General features: G+C 40.1%; 1 protein-coding gene and 1 long non-coding RNA gene across 4 annotated transcripts in view; one reads left to right on the top strand and one right to left on the bottom strand.

The window, feature by feature from the left end:
- Positions 1-907: 907 nt before the first annotated feature.
- LOC123384998 lies at positions 908-19,877 on the bottom strand. Of its 2 annotated transcripts, none has more exons than XR_006596896.1 (2): positions 19,314-19,877; positions 908-1,088 (listed from the first exon to the last, which is right to left on the bottom strand). It is a non-coding gene; the product is annotated as an uncharacterized LOC123384998 (long non-coding RNA). The 2 variants fall into 2 exon arrangements; XR_006596895.1 differs by having other exon boundaries at positions 908-1,041.
- TET2 (tet methylcytosine dioxygenase 2) overlaps positions 18,847-25,532 on the top strand; it is a 136,529-nt gene continuing 129,843 nt past the window's right edge. Inside the window, exon 1 of one of the 2 annotated variants that reach the window (XR_006596894.1) lies at positions 18,847-19,047. The gene's annotated coding sequence lies outside the window, so the exon portion shown is untranslated. The remainder of the gene's footprint in view (positions 19,048-25,532) is intronic. The other variant, XM_006930937.5, reaches the window with a different exon arrangement.

The following is a 25,532-nucleotide window of genomic DNA, read 5'->3' as shown; positions in this document are numbered from 1 at the left end:
TCTGTGCTGACAGCTCAGAGCCTGGAGCCTGCTTCAGATTCTGTGTCTTCCTCTCTCTCTGCCCTCCCTTCCCTCATGCTCTGTCTCTCAAACGTAAATAAAAATGTTAAAAAAAAATTTTTAAGAGTAAATATAATAACATTACTTATAAACTAAGTAATCATATTCAAATTTTTCTGCTAAAAAATTGTGAATTTAGACACATCCCTTGTTATTCTGTTACATATCCATACTTTCCATAAAGTACACACAGTTTTCCATGGATAGTGTTGACAAATCTACACATAAAGTTTCTCGGACCACTTACATCACAGTTATCTGTAATGCTTATTTAAAATGTAGACTCCTGGACCACACTCCTGCCCAAGTAGATGAGAATCTCTGGGAGTAGAATCAGAAATTATCTTGTTTTTATTTTTTTTACGTTTATTAATTTATTATTTATGAGACAGAGAGACAGAGCACAAGTGGGGCACAGGCAGAGAGAGAGGGAGACACAGAACCTAAAACAGGCTCCAGGCTCCGAGCTGTCAGCACAAAGCCCGACACGGGGCTCGAACTCATGAGCTGTGAGATCATGACCCGAGCCGAAGTGGGACGCTCAACCGACTGAGCCACCCAGGTGCCTCAGAAATTATCTTTTTAAATAAGCTTCCCAGTAAATTCTTATGCATTCTAAAGTTTGACAGCCATCGTCATGTAGGGCGATCCTAACTAGGATAAAGGAACAGTTGGGTTTTGTTTAGCTTTTGGTCACCTGATCTGCTACACACACACACACACACACACACACACACACACACACACACCACTAATTATTTGGAAATAGTAATCCATTGTATTTGATGGATATATAATTAAAGTACATGCTGAACTGATATAATAAAGAGCTACCAAAATACCATGCTTTAGATAAAACAGAGTTTATTTATTTCTCATCTGTGGCCCAAGGTGAGTAGGTGGCTCCACTCCAGGAGGTCATTTGAGGATCCAAGTTAGTTCTCCATTGTTGGTCTGCCTCCTCTTAAGTGTTGACCTCATCTGTAAGGATTATGGTCAACATTGGCTCATACCATCATGTGCACAATCTGGGCCATAGCGGGGCAAGGAGATGAAATAGAGGGCAACAAAATTCCTTTAAAAATGTGATATATAAGTTGTATACTTTACTTTTACCTATTGGCTAAAATTAAAAGACATTTTAAAAAACAGGTTAGTTTATGCAATGTGCCAGAAGACAGCCAGACACTTCTAACTTCATTAGAAAATTCCCAATATTTCATATACATGTGACATAATCAATGCCAATCATTCTTTATTTTGCTATAGATAATTATAGCAATTAATGGGCCTGTTCCTTTCTATCTTTTCATAAAAACACTTAATATATTTCTTTTTTTTATATATGAAATTTATTGTCAAATTGGTTTCCATACAACACCCAGTGCTCATCCCAAAAGGTGCCCTCCTCAATACCCATCACCCACCCTCTCCTCCCTCCCACCCCCCATCAACCCTCAGTTCTCAGTTTTTAACAGTCTCTTATGCTTTGGCTCTCTCCCACTCTAACCTCTTTTTTTTTTTTTTCCTTCCCCTCCCCCATGGGTTCCTGTTAAGTTTCTCAGGATCCACATAAGAGTGAAACCATATGGTATCTGTCTTTCTCTGTATGGCTTATTTCACTTAGCATCACACTCTCCAGTTCCATCCACGTTGCTACAAAAGGCCATATTTCATTTTTTCTCATTGCCACGTAGTACTCCATTGTGTATATAAACCACAATTTCTTTACCCATTCATCAGTTGATGGACATTTAGGCTCTTTCCATAATTTGGCTATTGTTGAGAGTGCTGCTATGAACATTGGGGTACAAGTGGCCCTATGCATCAGTACTCCTGTATCCCTTGGATAACTTCCTAGCAGTGCTATTGCTGGGTCATAGGGTAGGTCTATTTTTAATTTTCTGAGGAACCTCCACACTGCTTTCCAGAGCGGCTGCACCAATTTGCATTCCCACCAACAGTGCAAGAGGGTTCCCGTTTCTCCACATCCTCGCCAGCATCTATAGTCTCCTGATTTGTTCATTTTGGCCACTCTGACTGGCGTGAGGTGATACCTGAGTGTGGTTTTGATTTGTATTTCCCTGATAAGGAGCGACGCTGAACATCTTTTCATGTGCCTGTTGGCCATCGGATGTCTTCTTTAGAGAAGTGTCTATTCATGTTTTCTGCCCATTTCTTCACTGGGTTATTTGTTTTTCGGGTGTGGAGTTTGGTGAGCTCTTTATAGATTTTGGATACTAGCCCTTTGTCCGATATGTCATTTGCAAATATCTTTTCCCATTCCGTTGGTTGCCTTTTAGTTTTGTTGGTTGTTTCCTTTGCTGTGCAGAAGCTTTTAATCTTCATAAGGTCCCAGTAATTCACTTTTGCTTTTAATTCCCTTGCCTTTGGGGATGTGTCGAGTAAGAGATTGCTACGGCTGAGGTCAGAGAGGTCTTTTCCTGCTTTCTCCTCTAAGGTTTTGATGGTTTCCTGTCTCACATTCAGGTCCTTTATCCATTTTGAGTTTATTTTTGTGAATGGTGTGAGAAAGTGGTCTAGTTTCAACCTTCTGCATGTAGCTGCCCAGTTCTCCCAGCACCATTTGTTAAAGAGGCTGTCTTTTTTCCATTGGATATTCTTCCCTGCTTTGTCAAAGATGAGTTGGCCATACGTTTGTGGGTCTAGTTCTGGGGTTTCTATTCTATTCCATTGGTCTATGTGTCTGTTTTTGTGCCACACTTAATATATTTCTATCTTAAAGAGAAAGGAGTCCTACCAACTGTCTTCTCAAACCTTTAATTCACAACCATCAAATGAACCAGAAATTAGTCATCTGTGAAATGTTAACCGGCTTGGTAAATGTATAAAAGTGTTCATGGATACAATTCTATGCAAAGTAAAAGGAGATTAAGCAGCAGACCCTAAAGAAGAATAAACAAAATGATGTGTACTCAATATTAATCTACCTTGTCTCCAGTAATGACCCCTAACCACAGTTACATTTGGTCTCTTTACAAACACTGGGTGCAATATAGGTACAACCAGTAAGCCAACTGATTTGTCTTCTTTATTACTTTTTGGGAATGACACGGGAATGGCGTTAGTGGTGTTCCTTCAAGAAGAGTTACTCAATCAAAGCCTCATCTTCAAAAATCTCAAGTCTCATTACATTCCTCTCCTGGTAAAAAACCATTTCATGACATCCCATTGCTCTTGAATTAAAAACTCTTTCAGTTGGGAAGGAAAAGAACCCAACATAAGCTAAATTTCCCTTCCTCCAAAAAATGTTGAAGGGCAGGGGACTCACATAATAAAAAATATCAAGGATAGATTATCTTTAGATTCACCCAGATGAAATGGCTCCAACACTATCACCAGGACTGAGTCTCGCTCTCTCTCTGCTCTTATTCTGCCTATTGTATCCCTGTTGCTAGGTAGGTTCTTCATTTATGATAGGTGCTAGAAACTCCAAGCTTATATTCTGTATTTGCAGCAATCTCAACAGAAATAAAATGCCTCTTCCCCAGAACTGCCTCATTGCTTTTGATTTAACTGGCCTAGGTATGAACATGTGGTTCAGATGTCCAGAACCAATCACTAAAATCAGAGGTTTACAGTGTTGTTGTTTTTAATTTTTTAAATGTTTGCTTATTTTGAGACAGTGCATAAGCAGGGGAGGGGCAGAGAGTGAGGGAGACAGAGAATCCCAAACAGGCTCCAAACTGTCAGTGCAGAGCATGATTCGGGGTTCAATCCCACGAACTGTGAGTTCATGACCTGAGCTGAAACCAAGAGTCCAACCCTTAACTGAGTCACCCAGGTGCCCCAGAGGTTTACGATGTTCTGGCTGGCCAGGTCCATGTCAGTGTTGACCTTCCAGGCTGAACGTGAAGTTAGATTCACCTGGTCCCTGTGATGGAAGGGCGGTGGGTGGGGAGGGGAGAATAGTTCCCCTGAGAAAATCAGGGAGTGAACCTATGAGAAATTGGATTCTGGATAGGCCAAAACACAGACAGCTATTATAGTTCACTTTCTGGGTACACAACATCCACATTTATTTTTCTTATACCTAAATTTTTGGAATTCCCCAGGCCTACATTAGGCAATAATATCAGATGGAATCAAAAACATATGTATACCAGTACCACTCAAGTTTTATCCGGCTTACTGCATCCAGCCTGAGTCCAGACTCTCTAATGTGCTTTCCTCATGGTTAAGAAACCTATTGTAAAATGAGACGTTTAACTATCTCCAACAAACATAATATACATTTATGAGGAGGACACAAAATAGCTACCATAAAAACTTCTTACTTGAAAAAGGGGAAATGGGAGGAGGGGCAGTATGCAATCTACTATATGCATACATACTACCCTGCTGGACAGGAGGAGAAGGACCCCTTTTTTGATTTCAAAGTGAATTTCTTGGGGATCTCTTCTGTCTGCTCTTGGACCTGTTTTCTGGGATGATTTCCCTTGTGATTTGTCCTGTATGGCCACAGCTGAGAAAGGCACTGAGAAATATTTACTTTCTGATTATCATATCTGACTAACAGTGCTGTTTCTGTTAGTGTGGCTTAAAGATCCCCACTAAGTATTGCCTTGCAGGTTGAGCAATCACACCCCTGCGTTTATGGGTGTTTGGGTTTCTCTGGTAACCCAAGTTCCTTAAAAGCTTGGTAAACTCTACAATCTATTTGTTTCCAGTAAATTCGGTGAGTTAGCAACAAAAGCCACAGTTGGTATTGAGGCCTAATCCTTGATTCTCGATTCCAATCAGGTTGTGTCTGTCTTCTAACTATTGACTTTGAAGTTCTGTCAACAGGAGTGGGTAGGGCTTCTGGTTTCAATCTCATTTTCCAATTTCATTCTACCCCCCCCCCCCCTCCAACTCTGCTACCACTAAATTTAAATTGGAGGAAAGGACCTGACTTTGTAAATTCCAAACAGTTAAAGTACTTCTGACTCTTGGCTGTTTGGGGTTTCAGGAGAAGGGCTAAAGGGCTGCTCTTGAGTGTTTTCACTGCTTCCAGACAAACCAGCTTTAACTACAGTTTGCTCCTTTCATTAGGGACTTCCCTAAACCTTACAAGAAGGAGTCAATACATTCCAGATTTTTTTCTCAAACATGTCCTCTAATCCCTACTCTCAAAGGCCTGGGCTCTAAGTCTCAAAATGCCCCAGTAGCAAGTTAATCAACTGCTGTGTTAATTTCCCAGCTAAAGAAAGAGAGGTCCTCATTGCGTCTTCCCTAACAACATTCGGCTAACTCCACATTTTAGAGTCTGTTACCTACCACACTTCAATTCTTGTACCATATTTAAAAAAATAAATCAAGACTCTTCCAGATCTGCGTGACTAAAATATATCTCAAACAGGCTTGCCTGCCAAGAGAAATTTACCGTTACACAGAATTAAAAATTTATGGAGTAGATCTGTTCATTTATGTCAACTGGACCTATCTCTTCATCTCTCAACTCAGCTTTCCTCTGTGTTGGCTATACTGTAGGAGAGACATTTCCTTTGAGAGAATTGAGCTTCCCCCTTCTGGTTGCCATAGTTTGAGCTTTACATCCCACAAAGCCAGCAATCCCCACAGAAAGAGAATATTTTTTCTGCAACAACACCTGCAAAAGGCTGTCAGTTAGCCCTATTGGTTCTGACTGGCCTGGCTTGAGTTGTATGCTTCCCTCTTGTAACAGTTCCTGTAGGGAGACACAAAGGTTATTCTCTGATTGGCCAAGGCTGGTTTAACATGTGCTCACCCTTGAAACTCATGGTAGACTAGTTCTCCCTGAGCTTCATGGTTTAAAGATTGGTTCCCCAAGGGTAAATTGTATGTAATTCATTGCCTGACAAAAGGAGGGGAGAGGTGAATCCCCAAGCAGATAAAAAACAATACATAATTATAAAAAAGAATACTTAATATGACCCACAAGGCCTTGCATGTTCTGGCCTCTGTCTCCTACCTTATGGAATCTCATTTAATTACATTCTCCTACTTACTTTTTGAGCTCCAGCCACACTGGCCTTATGCCATGTTTCTTCCTGCTTTTGAACCTTCCCATGTATAATTCCCTCTGCCTGGAACAAGACGCCTCTCCTCATGCCTTCTTTGATTGGTTCATTTCTGCTTATTTTTCAAAAGTCGGCTCAATTATCACTTCCTCAAGGAAAGCTTAAGTTGACTTCTTCACTGAGTTTTCCCTTCCTTTTATCTTCCCCCACAGCCTCTGAGCTTCTCCTTTGTAGGGCTTGTCATAATTGCAAGTAAGTATTTAATTATGTTATTATTTGAGCGCTACGACGATAAAATATCTCTGTAAATTTGAAAATATTATTCATTGAATGAATAAACAAAGTGCATGAAGAAATGAGCAAGCAAAAGGAATATGTGATGCTGGGAATAACGATTTTTTTTCCTCCCATTCATCTCTGTATTTCTGCAGTTAAATGCTCTACCATTGAGCTACACCCCCGATCTCTGTATTTCGGGATCCTGTTTTCCTCCAACTCTCTCTCCCTTGTATACCAATACCAATTTTTCCCTATGTTAGCGATTCACTATTTTCTAACAGAGGAGATGGTTTAGTTGCATAACACATGAATAAGAAAGGAATTCAGAGCAAGAATAATTTTAATTATTTAATAAATTTAATTTAATAATTTCTGCAATATGCATCATGGTACTCAATGCAAAAGGTTCACACCCTGGAACAGACAAGCCTGGGTTGTAGTGCAGGTAGAGCCATTTACTAGCCCTTTGTAAGCAACTTATTTATTCCCTCTGAGCCTTTACTTATCTATAAACTAAAAATGATGATATCTACCTGGCCGGATTCTTGTTAGAATATAAAAGTCTTCTATAGTTTGTGTTCAGCTCTAGGTAAACAATCAACATTTGATATGTATTCTTATGGTTATTCTTGGATCACAGACCTGTTGCTATAGTAGGAAGTATGAATTAGAAATCATAGCCATGACTTCACATCACCTTACAGGAGATCCCCATGCCACCTTAGGATAACTTTATTCAGATATTACCTATAGTGTTTTACAATACACCCTCGTGTTTTAAAGGAAGCTCTGACTTCTAGAACTTTATATTATCTAACAGACCCACCCAGCCTTGTCCAAAACATCAGCATTTATTCATAATGCATTTCACGGACCCCATTCCTCCCTCTCTACAAAGCAATGATAAAACTCAGGAAGATAGTCTCTGGGACCCACTAGAGAGGGAGAGGGAGGTAGGGCACAGTGAAATGAACTCTTTTAACCTCTGTCGGTAACCATGGACTACACCCTACCTGAACTATAAGAAATGTAAAGAAAACTTCACACTGAACGGATTGGCCAATCCCCCACCTCAGCTTCTCAGCAGAATAATCTTTTAAAAGACCTCCTTTGGGGCACCTGGGTGCCTCAGTCGGTCGAGTGTCCAACTTCAGCTCAAGTTATGATCTTGTGGTAGGTGAGTTTGAGCCTCACACCGGACTCCTTGCTATAGGCACAAGGCCTGCTTCAGATCTTCTGCCCCCTCTCTCTGTGCCCCTCCCCTGCTTGTGCTCTCTCTCTCTCCAAAATAAATAAACATTAAAACAATTTTTTAAAGACCCTCACCTTTAAGACTATACTTTCTGGGATCATTTGTATAGTTTGTTAAAAGACCTCACCTTTTAGGGACCTTGTATAAGAAGTTTTATCTTCTTTTCTGCATCTTTAACCACCTACCTCAATTTGATCTCTCCCATTTAAACATGTTCAAGTCTTTTCCAGCTTAAAAAATTCTTTCCTCATGCCTATATCCCTCTGTTCTTAACTTTGCTATCTCCTTCCTCCCCTCTTGAGCTAACCTTTAAATAGTCATTTGTACTCCCTACCTCCTCATCCTCCCTTCCTGTTTATCCTTCAGCCTCAGGCAATCTGGCTTCTGTTAGGCCTGGTCTTCAGCTGAATCGTACTTTGCCCAAGATTGCAGTGAACACCCCACTGTCCTACCCAAGGCACACTTCTCATTACTTGTCTCTGGTGATAGCTCAGTAGTATGTGGCACTGCTAACAGGTCAGACCTCCTTCGTGAAGCTCGTCCACTCCCACAATACCACCCACCTCTGCCTTCCTCCTCTGGCCGCTCGTCTTTCTGTCAGAACTCGAGGGTGGTGTTCCTCTGTTTCCTTCCTAAGAGCTCCGCTTTTCTTCTCAGGGCACAAAGTTGTCCTCCTCAGCTGCCATCCCGATGCAGAAGGGTCACACGTTTGTAACTCCAGTCTGAATCTGGTTTCAAGATTTCAGGCTCAGCTATCCAACTGCTTGGATTCTCACATTCTCAGAGGGCAACCTTCAGGTGTCTCAATGTAACTTTTTTTATGATTGATTTCTTTTTTCCCACGGCCCCCAAACTCCTACTTGCATGCCCTCTTCTCTTCCCGTTATTTCTATCTCGACTGAAAGTCACCAACAACCATCTCTTTGGCCAGGTCGGAAACCTGGGTGACATCCTTGAGCCCTGCTTCGGCCTTACCCCTGCTTCAAAGTACTAGTTACTCTGCTCCATTTCTTCTCAGTCTGTGATATCCACGAACCTCTCCAATTCTCTCCTTCCTGTTGCCTAATCTCTAACCCAGACCACTCTAATTTTTCCTAACGGACTTCTCCTGTCTCCTCACTGGTTCCTAGCATCTGCTGTCGTGTTCTCTCAATCTGTTCTCCCCACTGCAACAACCAAGGTATTTCCAAAGCCCAAATCATTTCTTCTCTTTTAAACCCCGTTATTGATTTCCCATTGCAACTTAGGCCACAATCCAAACTCTTCACTATGATTTATACTAACCCTCATGATCATAACCCTGCTCCCTGCACACTGCTGAAGTCTGAGAGTTCACCCTCTTGCTCTTGGCTTTCTAAACATGGCATCTGGAACGTTTGTCTTTTTGTTTTTTGTTTTTTTTTTTCCAAATATGTCATGCTTTGTCATGCCCTGGTTCTTGATAGACTCTTTTTATCTCTACCGAATACTCTTCTCTGAGTTTCTGCCTAGACTTAATAATTCCCATTTATTCTTAATATCTCATATGAAATCTTACTCTTAAGGGATATTTTCTCTGAACCTTCAAATATTGCATATTGCCTATTGCATCCTCACATTTTTTGTTCACACATTTTACCATGTTTTCATGGCCCATTCACATGTCTGTTTTCCCCCTTGACTATAATCTGTGAGGGCAGGAGACCTATCTTGTTCACTGTTATATCGCTGAATGAGAGAAGAAATAGGAGTATATTGGATTGAGAATACTGCTGTGGTCCATCACTACATGTGTTTTAATTTAAAATTTTTTTTTCAACGATTTTATTTATTTTTGGGACAGAGAGAGACAGAGCATGAACGGGGGAGGGGCAGAGAGAGAGGGAGACACAGAATCGGAAACAGGCTCCAGGCTCCGAGCCATCAGCCCAGAGCCTGACGCGGGGCTCGAACTCACGGACCGCGAGATCGTGACCTGGCTGAAGTCGGACGCTTAACCGACTGCGCCACCCAGGCGCCCCATACATGTGTTTAATTTTAAACAATAAGGCTGAGAAAGTAGAGCATGGGAAATGTCACCACCCATGCAGAACAAGAATGAGAATATAATGTTGTTCTCATAACGCTCTTTTGAGGGACATTCTATGATGGTATTTCCATCCACTTTTGATCCTTCTGTGTTTGAGGATTTCCTGAACAGACCCCCATAACGATACAGTTTGACCCAGTTTGGTCATGTCCTGATTAAACCGCCTCTCAAGAATGGGAACATTGAAGTACAAATACACACCAGTATCTCAAGCACCACCATAAACTAAGATGAATTAGAAATTCAGACCTGTGGGGCGCCTGGGTAGCTCAGTAGGTTGGGCGTCCGACTTCGGCTCAGGTCATGATCTCACGGTCCGTGGGTTCGAGCCCCGTGTCGGGCTCTGTGCTGACAGCTCAGAGCCTGGAGCCTGCTTCAGATTCTGTGTCTCCCTCTCTCTCTGACCCTCCCCCACTCATGCTCTGTCTCTCTCTGTCTCAAAAATAAATAAATGTTAAAAAAAAAATTAAAAAAAAAAGAAGAAAAGAAATTCAGACCTGAACAACCATTTATGCAATGGAAAGTGAAACTAACAATCCTTCATTTCTAAAGTTGTTTCTTTTCTTTTTAACATTTCTGAGAAGATGTCCCAACTAGATTAGTTTTCATTCATCTCAAGACCTTTTGTAAGCTTCTCTCCAACATCCAGTTCATAGCACAACCCTTTCCTGAACAACAAAGCAATACAAAAGGTCCTTTAGTTGGGACTTTATTTCTCTTGTCACCCAAAGCTATGTCTCTGATTTTTATGTATTACTACCAAAACCAGTGCCCTCCACATAGGCTACCGTGCATGAAGTCTCTAAAAATTCAAAACTAAAGATGTATGCTAGCAAGTAAAATAACTATTGTCACCAAGAATTAACAATTCTATCATAAATTTATTCTACATTATTTTTTTCTAAAGATCTAGGATATGTAGTAAGGTGTTTTTTGCTTGGCAAGCAGCCCTGTTGGGAGGGCACTGTTACTTGCTAAAATTGCACAAAACTTGTCTTTTCATGAAATGGTTTAGAGGAAAACAGTTCATTTACTCCAGACTGTGTGCATGAAGTTTCATTCTGAGTTTTGTTTTCCTTAGAAAATCTGTGAGTTTGAAGTCTGACTTAAACTAAATCAACCAAACCCCACTCTCTCCAGCCCTATACAATAAAAAGGGAATTGTTCATGTGAGTTTCAGATATTAAAATTTTTTTTTTTTGCTTTTTATGAAAATGTGAGGCTGTGTCTTTTTGTCCAACAAGTTTGCTTCTTTTTTTCTAATGTTTATTTATTTTTGGGACGGAGAGAGACAGAGCATGAATGGGGGAGGGGCAGGGAGAGAGAGAGTCATAGAATCCGAGGCAGGCTCCAGGCTCTGGGCTGTCAGCACAGGGCCCAAACTCACAGACCGTGGGATGGTGACCTGAGCCGAAGTCAGATGCCCAACCGAGCCACCCAGTCGCCCCTAGTCTGCTTCTTTAATTACATACACTCATACTCCAAACAGCTTTCTCTGTGGCCTGAGAAGAAATCAAGGAAGAGCTCCAATGTTTTATCTTCCTTACCTTTGAGTAATGTGTTATTCTCTCCCTTAGAAATGTTTTTAGGGACTAGATTAGCTCTCACTTCACATTTGCAATGAACAGAATTCCTACCACAATGGATAACCTACCTTAAAAAAATACACTAAACACATTTTTCCTAAATGTAGCATTCTCCTCCATCTGGGTGAGCAAAGACAAGGAATGAAAATGTATCATCCTAAGATACAATGTCACAAGTTGATCAGCGCTTCTTTTCTGCCTCAAGGAAGGAATTAAAGTTGGTTTATTTGTTTCCCTTTAGCTTCTGAAGAGAATACTGAAGAAGACTTAAATCTGAGAATTGATGACCTGCTGTGTGACCCTGGGCAAGTTACTTAATCTCTCTGTCATGTCCCCTCATGTGTTAAGCACATGTTCTCCAGTGTTAATATTTTGTTCCAATAAGTTAGGTCATAACTGTCGCATCTATTTTTCAAAATAATTGTAAATACTAAATGAGATAGGTAATATTAAAGTTTTCTTGCTAGGTTTTCATTAGCAGCACCTAGACTACAATTTTAGACCATGTCATTTACTTAGATTCAGTTTACCACTTTCAATAATGATGCTTTTACTACTTACGCTTTCTAAATATTTTGAATATCTATTTTGTGAGTTCCTACTACTTTTACCTTGAACAGCAGTCCTCATTCATCAAAATTATGACTTTACCTTTTTCTGGTAAAGACAGAAGTTCTTTCAGTTCTTTTTCACTAGTAGAAAGTCCCTATTGATGTTTTATGGTTTCAGAAGATTTAAGAAAGTTTCCTTCATAAAAATATATTCCTATCATCACTAAGATTGTACCCACCTGACAGCCACCATCCCCACACTAAACACACCTGTCTCCAATAGTTCTCACTTCCTTCCCTCTCCCTACCCAGTCTAACTAGAGTCAATGATCATAATATTTCAGAGCAATAAAAGTTAGGGATCCACTAATGAAATGTTCCTTTAGGATTTGTTTTTGATGTTCTGATTGTGTGTGTGTGTGTGTGTGTGTGTGTGTGTGTGTGTGTGTGTTTCTTTTCCCCTTTGACTCCAATCTTTCTTTCAGATTTGCTTATTTTGTGTTCCTTGCTTGGATATACTTTAGTTTCTTGGGAACAACGTCATTGTGAAGTGTCAGAATATGTGTTTGAAAATCAACACATATTCACCTTAGAGGCATGCCTAATTACTGACAGATCAAGAAGGTGTCCTGCCAAATAGTAACAATATTGTACTCTAAGATGTAAAATAAGAAAACAAATTAAACAGAGGTTGGTAGTGAAGAGTTTTGCGGGAAACTACTCAGCCCCTCCTGCACCCTAGCTCTGAGTTAGCGTGAGTCAGATCTCATTAGACTTTCTCACTCATCTCTAGAAAGAATGAAACATAACATGCTTGAGAATATTTGAGGAAAATTGGATGTCAAATAATAGCTATCCTATTTCCTTTTTAATTTTTTTCTCTTTTTTTCATGCAGAGTATCTATAAGACAGGGAGGAATCAAACACGGGCCTCAAATTAGTTTAATCTCTGTAGCTCTTCCTTCTAGAAGCACTACACTAATAGCTAGCATGGAGCTATGTAAGACATTCATAAACTATTACATGGCCATTATTTGGGGGAAAAGTGAAATTGGATTCAGTTTGTTTAATTACCTAGCTTAAAAAAATGGTTTAAAATTTTTAGAAAAAAAAGTGTGACAAAGATCAACCAATTCAGTATCCCATGGGAATACAAATCCCAAAATATTCTTCACAAATTGAACTCTGGCAACTTGCAATCATCTTTCTCCCCATTGCATCAGGGTATCAGTACTATCACTTACATTTTACCCTAATCTTTCTTTTTTCCCTGCTGATAATCTGAGTCATTCTTAGGCTGCTAATTATTTATCTTTTCCTCAAAGGAGATTTTTTTTTTTTTAGCCTGTCACAAGAGAACTTAGATGAATTCAATCAACCTGAAATACAGAAGGAGAGTCATGGACAGCTTCATTGGATCTTTGCAAAGGTGTGAAGGCTTTACTAGACTATAGAGGGATACACACTATTTGCTCTCTGTCATGGGACTCTCTATGAACGACAACATTGTGTGCCTATTAATATTCACATAGAAAGTACACCCGTGATTTTTAAGCAAATTGTACACGTGATTGTCCATGAATCTTTAAAAAAATACTGCTACTCCAGCCCCATCCCAGACCTCATTACTCAGAATCTCCAAGAGACTGGTAGGGGTATTGAAGTGGAACATAGTTATGCATATTTTTTAAGTGCTCCACAGGTGATTCTGATTCATTTTCCCAATGGAATGCTTTGGTGCTATCCCATTCTGAGCATTTTATCCCCAAAGACCCATGTCTTAGTAACGATTTCAGTAGGTGGCGCTCTTTCCACCTGCCAGTTTCCCTGTTGGCGGGAATGAACTCACAAGTCATTCAAGGAAGTCAGGAGCAAATCAAGGGTGCAATTCTCTTTTACCACATCAATACTGAAAACAGATAGCAGAACTTATCTTTGCAAACAATTTGTTGGATGGGGGGGGAGACTTATGTTACAGTGGTGGGGGGCGGGGTTGGACAAGGCTGTGGCATCATGTTTATTACACAAATGTAATCATTGTTCCAAAGAGTTCGAGCATGCCAAATTCCTAGCCTGAAATGGAAACTAAAGAAACAGAGTAGAGACTAAGTAATGAGAAATACCAAGTAGAGATTTAGACAAAAATATTTAAATATACATATATATGAATGAAGGAGATGGGGGAATACTGATGTTACTGCTAAAAACTGCTGCGTGAAGAACTTATGGTATAAACATGGACATCTATAGCTGCTAAAGTGGGGAGACAGGACAATGTTAGTTTGCAAGAACATGAGCTTTAGAATCAGACAAACCTAGATTTAGACCTTAGTTCCAGCTCTTTAATATTTAATCCCAACCAAATTACTCAATCCTTAATTCTCAATAAGATGATACCTACATTATTAGCTTTTAATAAGTAGTAAATTAAAAGAGATAATAAATGTAAAACAATTATTCCCATGCTTGGTGCATAGCCAGTATTTAGCCAATTGTATTCCCTTTGGAGTGCTAAATTTGAGTAAATGTAAATGCTGAGACCATTTTTCTAAGTAACAAAGAATAATGGGAAATTATTGTGAGTTTTGAAGGGAGGATTCCTAGATCAGTTGGTACTATTAATAGCAAGAAAAAAAATTAGAGGAAGCTGAGCAGGAAAAGATATATGGCTAATTTTGGTGTAATGAATTAGGCCTGAACTTGGATTCACACAACTTGAGTTAAAGAGGTGCTGCTTCCTCTATTTACAGGCTGAATGACCTTGAGAAAATCACTTAAACTCATATTTCATAGGGTTGGAATTGAATTCAATGCCAATTGGAATATGGCATATGATTTTGAATATTAAACATAACAGCATAACTTTACCAAATAAAACTATTGTTTAGTGTATAAAAAGATGCCTTGAAGTCTATAAAGTACGATATAAATGTAAAGTGGTGTTGAGGTAACCACCAATAGTTAAAATTTATTTATTATTGAGGTTCACCATTAAAGTTGAAAAATTATTCTCTCGTAAGAAAGGGAGGTATTTAATGCATTACCAAATTTGGATGACAATAAAGTAGTTACTAGATTGTGAAATCAGATTTCATGAGGAAAAAAAGAGATTGATATTAGCAACGTATTTGCAATACTTCTGAAAGCATTTCCATGATGTTTGTCCCACGAATGATCCTAATATTTTTATAATGCCTTTAGCAATGTTTTAACAAGATTAGACTTTTGAGTTTTATCTGACATTTCACTTTGCCCCCATCATATCAGTATACACATTGACTAGCTCCTGACTTGAGTAAGTTAGTATTCTATCATGCGTATCTGTTCCTTAAAAATTTCCAAATTATAGAAAGATAAATTATAGAAATAAAGTCAGAAAAAAATAGAAATCATATTAATACAAGAAGAATTACCAAGATCTCATGACAGTATGATCCCTGGCCTTAGACAATAATGGCTTTTAGTAATAATACTCACTTGTATCAACAAGTTAGTGTTATGTCTAAATGTTTCATTTATTGGAAACTTTTAAAATTCACATTCTACCTATATTAAATATGTACCTTAGTATGGTGTGCAGTAATGTTACCAGATGAGAGAAACAAGAAAGCCCCTAATAGCAATGACTGCTGTGCTGTCTGAAGGTCAATTGTCTTTTAAGCATGCAGAGAATCTTTATCACATCTTCAGAAATATGTTTTTGGAAATGGGAAACAACAGGCCATGATTTAATGTTTTTGTTAAACTGCTATAATTCTTCCAAAGCAATATGTATCACAATAATTTCTCTCTGTTAAAGAGAATATCAAGTCCTTAAACAAAATTTCCTATTCTGCAGGTGGGGAGGAAATTAAGAATGCACCTTCTTTTCTTTTTTTGGCTTTGTTTTGTTCTGTTTTGTTAGTACAATATAAGAAATTTGCATTGTAAAGCAAGCTGCTGTTGTCAGCTCTTTGATGGACGGAGCAGTCAGGAAGCTGCCCCCACCCTAAGAAGCTTAGAGACTGAGTTGAGCAACTGAGTTAGACAGCAGGTGCCCAGGCCAATCAAGTCAATTTTCTAACACAGAATGCATGTTGTGGAACTTGTTCTATTAGTCTCTCTCTCTCTCTCTCTCTCTCTCTCTCTCTCTCTCTCTCTCTCTCTCTCTCTCTGTTAAAGAAGCAAGAATTTCTCTGTGTGGATCCAGTGCTGTTATTTCTAGTTTCAGAAAAAACAGTAAGGAATTTGGCAATAATTTATGTTAAAACAACAACAAATTACCTTTTAAAAATAGATTACCCACACCTATAGGAAGAATCTCAAGAAGGCACACAATTAATAAAAGCTGGCTCTGAGTTACCCATACCAATATGCACTAATGTGCAGTAAACAACTGATTGTGCTCACTATTTTTCTTTCCCAGAAACAGCAACTAAGCAAGAAGGTGTTTTTTTTTTTAAATCAACAATATAAAATCTCATTAACATATTTTACAATTGGAGACCTGCAGAATTTTGCTTCCTTTTGCTATTGAAAAGTCACAATAGCCAAGTGGAGTAATGTATGTTCTTCTAAATTAACACATGTTGCCGTGGTTAAGGGTGGAGTGAGGGTGCAGAGAAAGAAGTTGGCAAGAAAAGGTTCAGGGCCTGTTGCAAAACCAACTGCAAGCCAAGTATGATTCCAGATAGACAAGAACCACCTGTTACAACAGAGGGAGAGGTTTCAAAGATGAAATGAGAAGGAGGTGACCTTAAAGATCATTTCCCCAATTATAATATAAACAGCTAAGGGAACATGCAGATATTTATATCGAACACATGTAAATACAATATTATCCACATGTTATTCAATATAAGAAGGCATATAATTCCTTATGTATTTCTAATCAAGAAAAACTTCTGGAAGTAAATGGTTTATTATTGGTAATAGTAATCGCCAGCTGGACACCTAGTACCTCATATCTCATTTAATCCTCACAACAACGCTTTTATTTCAGAAGGTGTTTAATACATGAGGAAACGGATACAGAGAGAGTTAAGTTGCATGCCCAAAGTCACACACTTGATAAGGGATGGAGTCAGGATTCAACCATATCTGTCCAACTCCAAAGCCTGTGCTTTCAGCAATTCTGCTGTATTGTGCACTACATAAATATATGTCATAGCCTTTGGAAAATTTTACTTTCTGGACTTGACCAAAAAAATTAGAAGGAACCTCCCAAACAGCTTAAAGTACACTAACAATTGTCAAGACCTCAATGACACATTAGTGTCCAGTTAGAAAAGACAGTAATTTAATGCCACGTGAAATGCTTAAGGAGAAATGAACAATGTTGCTTACCCCTTGCAAAATCCGAAATCTGAGTGAACTCTGCCTCAAAAGGGAATATACAATGTTTCATTAGAACACACTTTAAACGTTCTCTTTAGTAACTATGTGACACATAGAAAGAGTTCCCTTTTTAACCCCTTTCAAATGGGGAAATATTCTGCTTTTATAAAATTAGGAGAGGCTTTACTTCTAAAGAAATTACAGAGGAAAAGAAAAAGTGGGCTACACAAAATAACTTGTGTTGACCTAAAGGTATTGGGATCACAATGCAGTGATCCTATAAAAGGTGTGCCCAGAATATCTATTTAAAATTCGAATGTCGGTACGCGAAAACTTCTTCTACGGGACGAATCTCAACAACCACTGATGTAATGGCTCATATGGGCTTTGTTCTTTATCTTGTCTTCAAATAAAAATTTTATGATTAAAGAGCGAATTAAGGCTAGTCGGCAATAGAAAAGACAAACTGTCAATGGAAGGAGGTAGGTATAGAATCAGGAACGTCAAGGAATATCGTCCGTCGCTTGGAATTTAGTTCTTTATGGGTCGATTTCTTCACTACTTAATTATACGTACGGGTAGAAAATTTTCAAACTAGAAGCTCTTACTGGAGAAAACGTAGGCATTGAAAAGCGCAGGTTTCTTTCTTACAATCGAATCTAGCGAGAAGTAGAGTCACTGGTGAGAAATTCGTCTTGGATCAGTGAGAATCCCTCTCCTTCCCAGCCCACGTGGCAAAAGTAAACAGAAGGTGGGCCCGGGGCGGGGTGAAGCAGGACTCGGTCAATTTCCTAATTTGTCGAGTCTTTAAAACTACAGGCCCCTAAAGCACTAAGGGCAGGCCCTCTGCGAAACTGGGGAGCGCTTTTGCAGAGCGAGATTAAAGCGACGGTGCAGAGGATGCCAGAGAGGGGGCGAGGCGGGAGCGGGTGCACCTTCCAGGGGGCGGGGGTGCGGGCCTTTGCGGGCGGAGGTGGGTGCGCGCGTGGGCGCGTGCGGAGATACCTGCAAGGCGGTGGGGAGTAAGGGCTAAGTAAGGTGCGAGGCTGCCGGGCGGAGCTGGGTGCGCGCTGGGGTGAGGGGTGCGCACAGACCTCTAAGTGGGTGGTGGAGTGCGGTACTCAGAAAAAGTTTAAAAGGTTAATCCGAGGTCTCCATCCTTGTGCCAAGCACCCACGCCACCTCCCCCTGCGCGCCTGCCCCGCAACTTCACCCTGGTGGCTATCGCTCCGAAGGGTCACCGGGGCGTCCCGGTCTGGCTGCGGCGCCCGGGAAGGTGCGGGGGGGAACCTTCCCCCGAGCTCGCTCCCGCCCCGCGCTCATCCCCGCGCACCGCTCCCCGGGCTCCACCGCACCGCGCCAGGGCCGCCCCGGCCTCGACCGCGCACCGCATTGTACGGCCCCCAGGTGCCGCCGCCGGCCTTTGTGCGGGAAGCCCCGGGCAGGGGGCTGATTCCCTGGGAGCCGCGGCGGAGAGCCCCAGGGCGGCGGCGGCGGCGGAGGCCGGGGCGGAGGAGGAGGAGGAGGAGGAGGAAGAGGAGGAGGAGGAGGCCGGCGGCGGAGGAGGAGGAGAGCGGGGCGGAGGCGGAGGAGGAGGAGGAGGAGGAGGCGGAGGAGGAGGCGGAGGGGAGCCGGCAGCAGCGGCTGCGGCCAGAGCTCGGGCGGCCGCCGCCGCCTCCTCGCGAGCGCCGCGCGCCCAGGCCCGGCTCGCATGCGAGTCACGTCCGCCCCCTCGGCGCGGCCGCCCCGAGACGCCGGCCCCGCCGAGTGATGAGAACACACGTCAAACTGCCTTATGAATATTGATGCGGAGGCTAGGCTGCTTTCGTAGAGAGGAGCAAAAGGAAGCAAGATGGCTGCCCTTTAGGATTTGTTAGAAAGGAGACCCGACTGCAACTGCTGGCTGGCTGCAAGGCTGCGGGACGAGAACGAGGTCAGAGCGCGTCTCTTAGGCCGCGGAACTCCCCCTTTCCTCCCCCCCTCGCTTTCTCTCGGGCTTCCAGGCACTGGGGAGCAGACCCTGCAGTGTCACCCGCAAATACCAGGAGGGAAGAGGGAAGCTTCACAAATTACTGGAGCCTCTTCAACATGGCTGACAAATATAGTTTTAATTCCGCCCCCCCCCCCTTTAAACCTGTGGTTCTGTGCTCTCTTCTCTCCCCTGCTAACGCTCCTCTCCTCCTTACCCAGAAAACTTACCTTTGTGACTGCGACCAGCCGGCGCCCCGGCCTTTTATCTTCAGGAAAGTGATTTTTCTTGGCTTCCCTTTCTCAAATAGTTCAGCTTTGGGGGGCACTACTTTTCCCTGGAATCCTCCCCGACCCTCTCCCCTTCTTGTGAGTCAGGCCGGCCTCTCGTTTAACCTCACCCACCCCGGAAAAGAACTCTGACGGAGTGTTTTTCGGCCCTTTTATCTGCTGTGGGGTCTGGGTCTGGCTCTGCGTCCGCGTCAGCCCCTGGCTGCCCCCGTGTCCGCTTTTCGGGGGGCGAGCTGAGCGAGTGTCATGGGGAGTCGAACTGCAGCACACCAAGTGGGGTTTTGTTTTTTTTTCCTGGAGTCCGCGCGTTTGGCTAGGGGCGCCGAGTGAGAGAGGAGAGCATAGTTTTCTCGGGTCCCCCAAACCAGACCAGATCCCACTTTTCTCCAGGTACATCAGCTCCGCGATGGGCTGTGCCTGCCAGCCTGGGGAGCGTGTGTAAGAGAATTTGTGGGCAAATCTGGGTCCTGGCTTTGTGCTTCTCCCGAATCAGCTTCGTTTGGTTCCCCGGTAAGTGACAGGCAGACACAAAGGCAGGCGCAGGCCGGGGGAGGGGGCGGGCGGGCGGGAGGAGGGGGGCAGAGTTGAGAGTTGGAAGACTGCAAGGTCAGGGGCGCCGAAAGAAATGAAACCCAATCCCAGCAAAGAAACGCACAAGTAGGGAGCAGATTTCTAACAGCCCCATCCAAATTTCTCTCTCTGTCTTGGTTGCTTTCTTTTCCTTGGTCTTTTATTAATCTGCCTCTGTGTCCGTCTCTCTTTTTTTTCCTCCTCCTTCACACACACACACACACACACACACACACACACACACACACCCACACCACTCACACACACTCTCCAGTCTTGCCGAATCTTTTCACTGGGGCTGCTTGTCCAGTGTTATGAAGCTAACAGAGTTTCTGTGGGGAGTTTTCTACCTATGACAAAATAAAGTGTGGCCTGGATAGACTCCTGAGAAGGTCGACTATGAAATATAAGTGTTATTTACTGATTATTGCCTTCATGACATACTTTTAATTGCATCGAGTAGTTCCCCCCACCCCCTTCATCTAGTGTTTAGGAATTGAACGGAGGGTTATTTTCGAGTTGTGTGCTTAAGATTTACTGAAAAAAAAATTTTTTAAAAATATTTTCCTGTGTAAGGATACATCCATGAATTTGAAATCTCAAGTCTTGCATTGTGCTTTCTCCTCTCTAATAAGGGATAATACTGGCAAATCCAAATAAAAGTATTCATCAACAATGATCCAACATAAGAGTAAGATTGTTCCTTAGGGGAAATTGGGATGTAAGGAGAAAAGATATAGGTCTGGTTTGCTTTGCTTTGCTTTGGGTTTAAGACTGTGGGTATTGTTGCCTGGTTAATGAAATCATTATATTTGCATTTTAATGGAAATTTGAAATACTGGAGGAGGGTTATATCCTTTTACATGTTTGCATGTGTGTTTTATAATAGGTTTGAGGTAGAATATAAATTTCAACACAATAAATATTGGGTGGGTTTTTTTTTGATGTTAAGCAGAGAAGTATTAGTGAAGGATTGGAAAGTCAAACTTAAGTTTGGAAGGCATGTATTTGATTAAAAATGGACAGAATAAAGAGCACAATAATGGACATTACTCCATAAATCAGACTTCTGAAATCATTTGTCCTCTGTAGTTCACTCTGTAACACTTTCTATTTTGATCTCTGAAAAAGCAGTTAAGTTCACTTTAATCATTGATACTGGAGATTATTTCACATGATTACAAGGGAGTAGTATTACTGATCTCTGGAACAGAAACAGCTCCTTTGGTTAGTTCTTATTTGTCCTAAAATTATAAAGGAAATACTGAGGAGTTTAGCATAAATGCTTACTATTTGTTGAGAAAACTATGATTAATTATTCCAGCAATTCGGAATTTAAAATAAACAGTTCTTTTTGCTGACAGACTAATATCTAAATGCTTTTGGGGGACTTTTCAAATGTTGTGGTATATGCTCTCTTCAAGTTATTTAACCGATAAGAGATGTAATATTTTCATTCATATTGGCAAATAAGAATACGTACAATAATTTTATTGTGACCATGAAGATTTGTTCTTTCCTATTATCAAATTTAGACTTTTTTGTTATTTTATGTGTCCTATTTGTATGCTGAAAATAGCTGTTAATTTAATATTGTATGAAGGGCTTAAATGATTGTAAGGAAGAGATGTACATATATTCACCAATCTGAATATAAGTACCACTTTCACATTTATTATAAAAGAGCAGTTATTTGAATCTGTATAGGATAGTTTACTGTAAAAGACATCATGTCTGTTCTTCATTTGCCATATGTGTGATAGTACCACCTGGATGTTTCCAGAATTTCATAGATAGAACTGTCTTGAGCAATTGCATTTTATGGGAGTGATAGTGAACAATTACAAGATAGATCTTTTTCTTAAACTGCAATATTGTTTTGTTTATTTTCTTACTGAACTAATGGTTAATGAGACATTAACTTGGAAAGAAGGGAGTCCCTTGTTTTGTTTAAATTCACACATTTACCAACTATGGCCTTAATTATATCTGGCATCGTGCCGGTCCATGACAGAAGTCAAAGGGGCTGGTATGATCTTGATGCAGTGGCACATGAACATAGACATGGACGAGTCAACATTACTTCCAGAAATGCACCTGCCAAGGAGTTATTATGACAGACTTCCAAAGTCCTGTTTGGGCATTGGACTTGTATTAGGTAACAAAACCTGAAGTTGATGTTTTGGTTTCACTTGCTGAAGTTACAATTTCTCTATCAATTCCTCCAAGGCTCCACCCACACACAATGTTGTAAGCCAAATGTCACTATTAAAATGCGTTTCCTTATTTGCTGATCTCAGTAAGACACCTTTCCTATAATTCTCAGACTCAGGTTTTTAGGAGAAACCTGATTTTACATTATGTCCCAGATCCAAGTTAGTAAATTCCTATGAATTCTTTGAAATTATCTTGAAATAAAGTGTCTTCAGAAGGACGTTAGAATGTCTAATACTTAGAAATATGAAACCTGATTTTTTTATGTTCTAATTCCTTCTTCTGTGAGTTCGGTTGTTGCCCACTAGAATTTAATAGTCTTACCTAGCCATCTCAAAGTGCTAGAGGGAGACTTCTTTGTTTTATAAACAACCATATAGACAGTGTAAAATTTGGAGCAGCTGTCAGTGTTGGTTCATCAAAGTAACATTTTCCTCAACTATTATGCCACCATTGCACAGTAGTTCTTTAAGCGAGGTAATGGCACCAAAGCCAGTAGCAGGAAACTCTCATACAAGCCAACTTTACAATTGGAGTCTTAACTGTGGGAGAATTGAGTTGCCAAGTAGAGCTGGTGGTTATCTTGGAAATTGTGCTGAAGAACACAACCACAAATGATTTTGTCAAATATACAGTATTTACTTGGTCTAGATCTCCAATTTCTATTTTGACTCCCTGCCAAAACTCAGGGAATACTGTGGCATTATTCAAGGAGGGTATATAGTACATCTGTCCACCTTGGTGTATAATACACTATATATATATATATATATGTGTGTATGTGCATATATATATATATATGTATGTATATATATACATACATACACACACACACACACATATATACAGTAGGAAAGAAGAGTTCCACAAGAGGACAGGGTAAATGAGAGCCCTTGAATCATTGTGACTGCAAGCCAAAAAGAGTCTTAAGTATCTGCTGTTTCCAACATTATTCTGATCCTAGATTGTATATTGCAGAAAATCCCTGACTTAAGATAGATATATAATCTTTCCACAATAAAAAAAAGATTTTGGTTGCCCATTCCAAAATAGTAAAATTCTATCAGCTTTGATTTATGCTTTTTCCACTTGTCATGAAATGCAGTTAAATGTGCCAGGCTTCAAAAAGTAGAAATAGATACTAGGTGGATTTTCAATATTTTGTGTAAAGCATATTCAGTGATAATGTCAACCTACCTGCAGTTTTAAGAATTTGGAACTCAATATTTTGTATTTACTCAGGGTTGTTACTCAAACTGACTTGAAATCAAGCTCCAAATAATCTGAGAATTAAATTAAGATATGAATATATTGAGATGCAGTGTTCTTGGAGGACAGGTTAGGACGTAAAATGAACTGGTTGCTTCGCTAACATTGCTGTAAATATTTATTTTAAATTACATTTATGTCTCTTGGAAGAGAGGCACTGATTTCTGTGTCTGTTTATTCCATAATTGAACGTAGTGGTGTTCTACTCAGTCAAGATGTAATGAAGGGAGGACAGCTTCCATTTATAAGATGAGTACATTCTGGAATGTAATGGATAGCACAGTGACTATCATTAGCCATATTTCAAAATATATTTCAATGTATTTCAGTATTTGAAAATATGTAACGTATTTCAAAATATATTTAAAAGTTGCTAAAAGAGTATATCAAAAATTGTAAGTAAGTGAGGTGATGGGTGTGTTAATTAACCTTTTGTGGTAATCATTTTCAATATATACATATATCAGATCATTACATTGTACACCTTAAACTTACATATTATGTAAGTTTATGTAAACTTACATATTATCAACTGTATCTTAAAAGCCTAGGAAAAAGTCCCGAATGGCCTAAAACAGGAATAATGTCATTTAATTACAAAATGTATAATCTGTTCTCACTGGTAATGGTGATGATGGTGGATTTTCCTTAAGTGTAACTTCTACAGGCTATGGCAAATGACTCACAAAAGCCATCCATTGTAAACATACAGCTTAATGATTTTTAGTAAATTTACATGGAAATCACATTTTTCATTGAAATTTCTATTAAGATAATTATAGATTCAGATGCAGCTGTATGAAATAATAATTGGACATGTACATTCTGTCCAATTTCCCCCACTGGTAACTTTTGGTAAAATTAAACTATCACAGCCAAGATACTGTCATTGATGCAGTCTACCAGTCTTACTCAGCTTCCCCCAAGGTGATGTGTTCATTTGTGTATTGTATATTTGGTTCCATACCATTTGGTCACATTATCCGATATCTTTAGCCCTTTTTTCCTGGAAACAGAAAGGTTTAACACAGTTCTGCTTCATCGATCATGTGGTGCTACCATTCCTTATCAAAATGTTAATCAGAATATAGGCTTTTGTTTACTTAGTGTTTTTCGCACAAAATGGTCTTTGTGTTCAAAATATTTTAAGTTGTTTAATGATTTCTTACATTGTAATTTACGTCATCTAATTCTTGTCACACAGCTCTAGTGATAGGTTTTGTTATCCTCATCTCGCATGAGCTAACTGAATCATAGTGAGGTTGGATAACCAAATTCATACAGCCAGTACGTAGCTTGACTAAGATTTGAATTAGACAGCCTGTCTCTGGAGCCCAGTCCCTTAACAACTATGCTATTCTGCCTCATTACCACTAAAAAAAAAAAGTGAAGATGTAATGTAGGCTATGCAGGGAAAGTCATAAGAGAAGACTTAGAATACTCACAATTTGTTTACACAAAAACTGGTACCTGAATATTCATAGCAGCGTTATTAGTAGTTGTCAAAAACCGGAATAACCCACATGTCCGTCAGCTCATAAATGCATAAACTGTGGCATATCCAAACAATGGAGTAATATTCAGCAATAAAAAGGAATGAAGGTCTGATACATGCTGCATCATAGGTGAACTTTAAAAGACGTAAATAATAAAAGGCCACATATGATATGATTTCACTTATATGAAATGTCCAGAATAGGAAAATCTAAAAAGGCAGAAAGTAGATTACTTATTGCTAGGGGGTGGGGGGTGGGGGGGGGGAGGAGAAGGGGCACTTATGGCTAATAGATAAGGGGTTTCTTTTGGAGCCAATAAACCCATCCTATAGTTAGATAGTAATGTTTCTACAACTCCAAAAAAGTACTCAATTATATACTTTAAGAGAGTGAATTTTATTTTACGTGAATTAAATCTAAAGTTATAAAAAATGCATACCACTGACAAGGTATTTCATGTTGAGAAAGTATCTCATGTCTCATGCAAAAAAATGTAGGGTACTGTTTGAATTGAATTATGGTGCTATGCATGTCTTTCTAGAAACATGGCACCAGTGAGTTTTGTAGGACTCTCCCTATGAAATTAATACTTTTAGTTTTGGACACACAG

Source organism: Felis catus, chromosome B1 (genome assembly GCF_018350175.1).
Source record: "Felis catus isolate Fca126 chromosome B1, F.catus_Fca126_mat1.0, whole genome shotgun sequence".
NCBI lineage: Eukaryota > Metazoa > Chordata > Mammalia > Carnivora > Felidae > Felis > Felis catus.
Note: the sequence above shows the minus strand (reverse complement) of the source record. Positions and strands in the feature narration are given on the sequence as shown.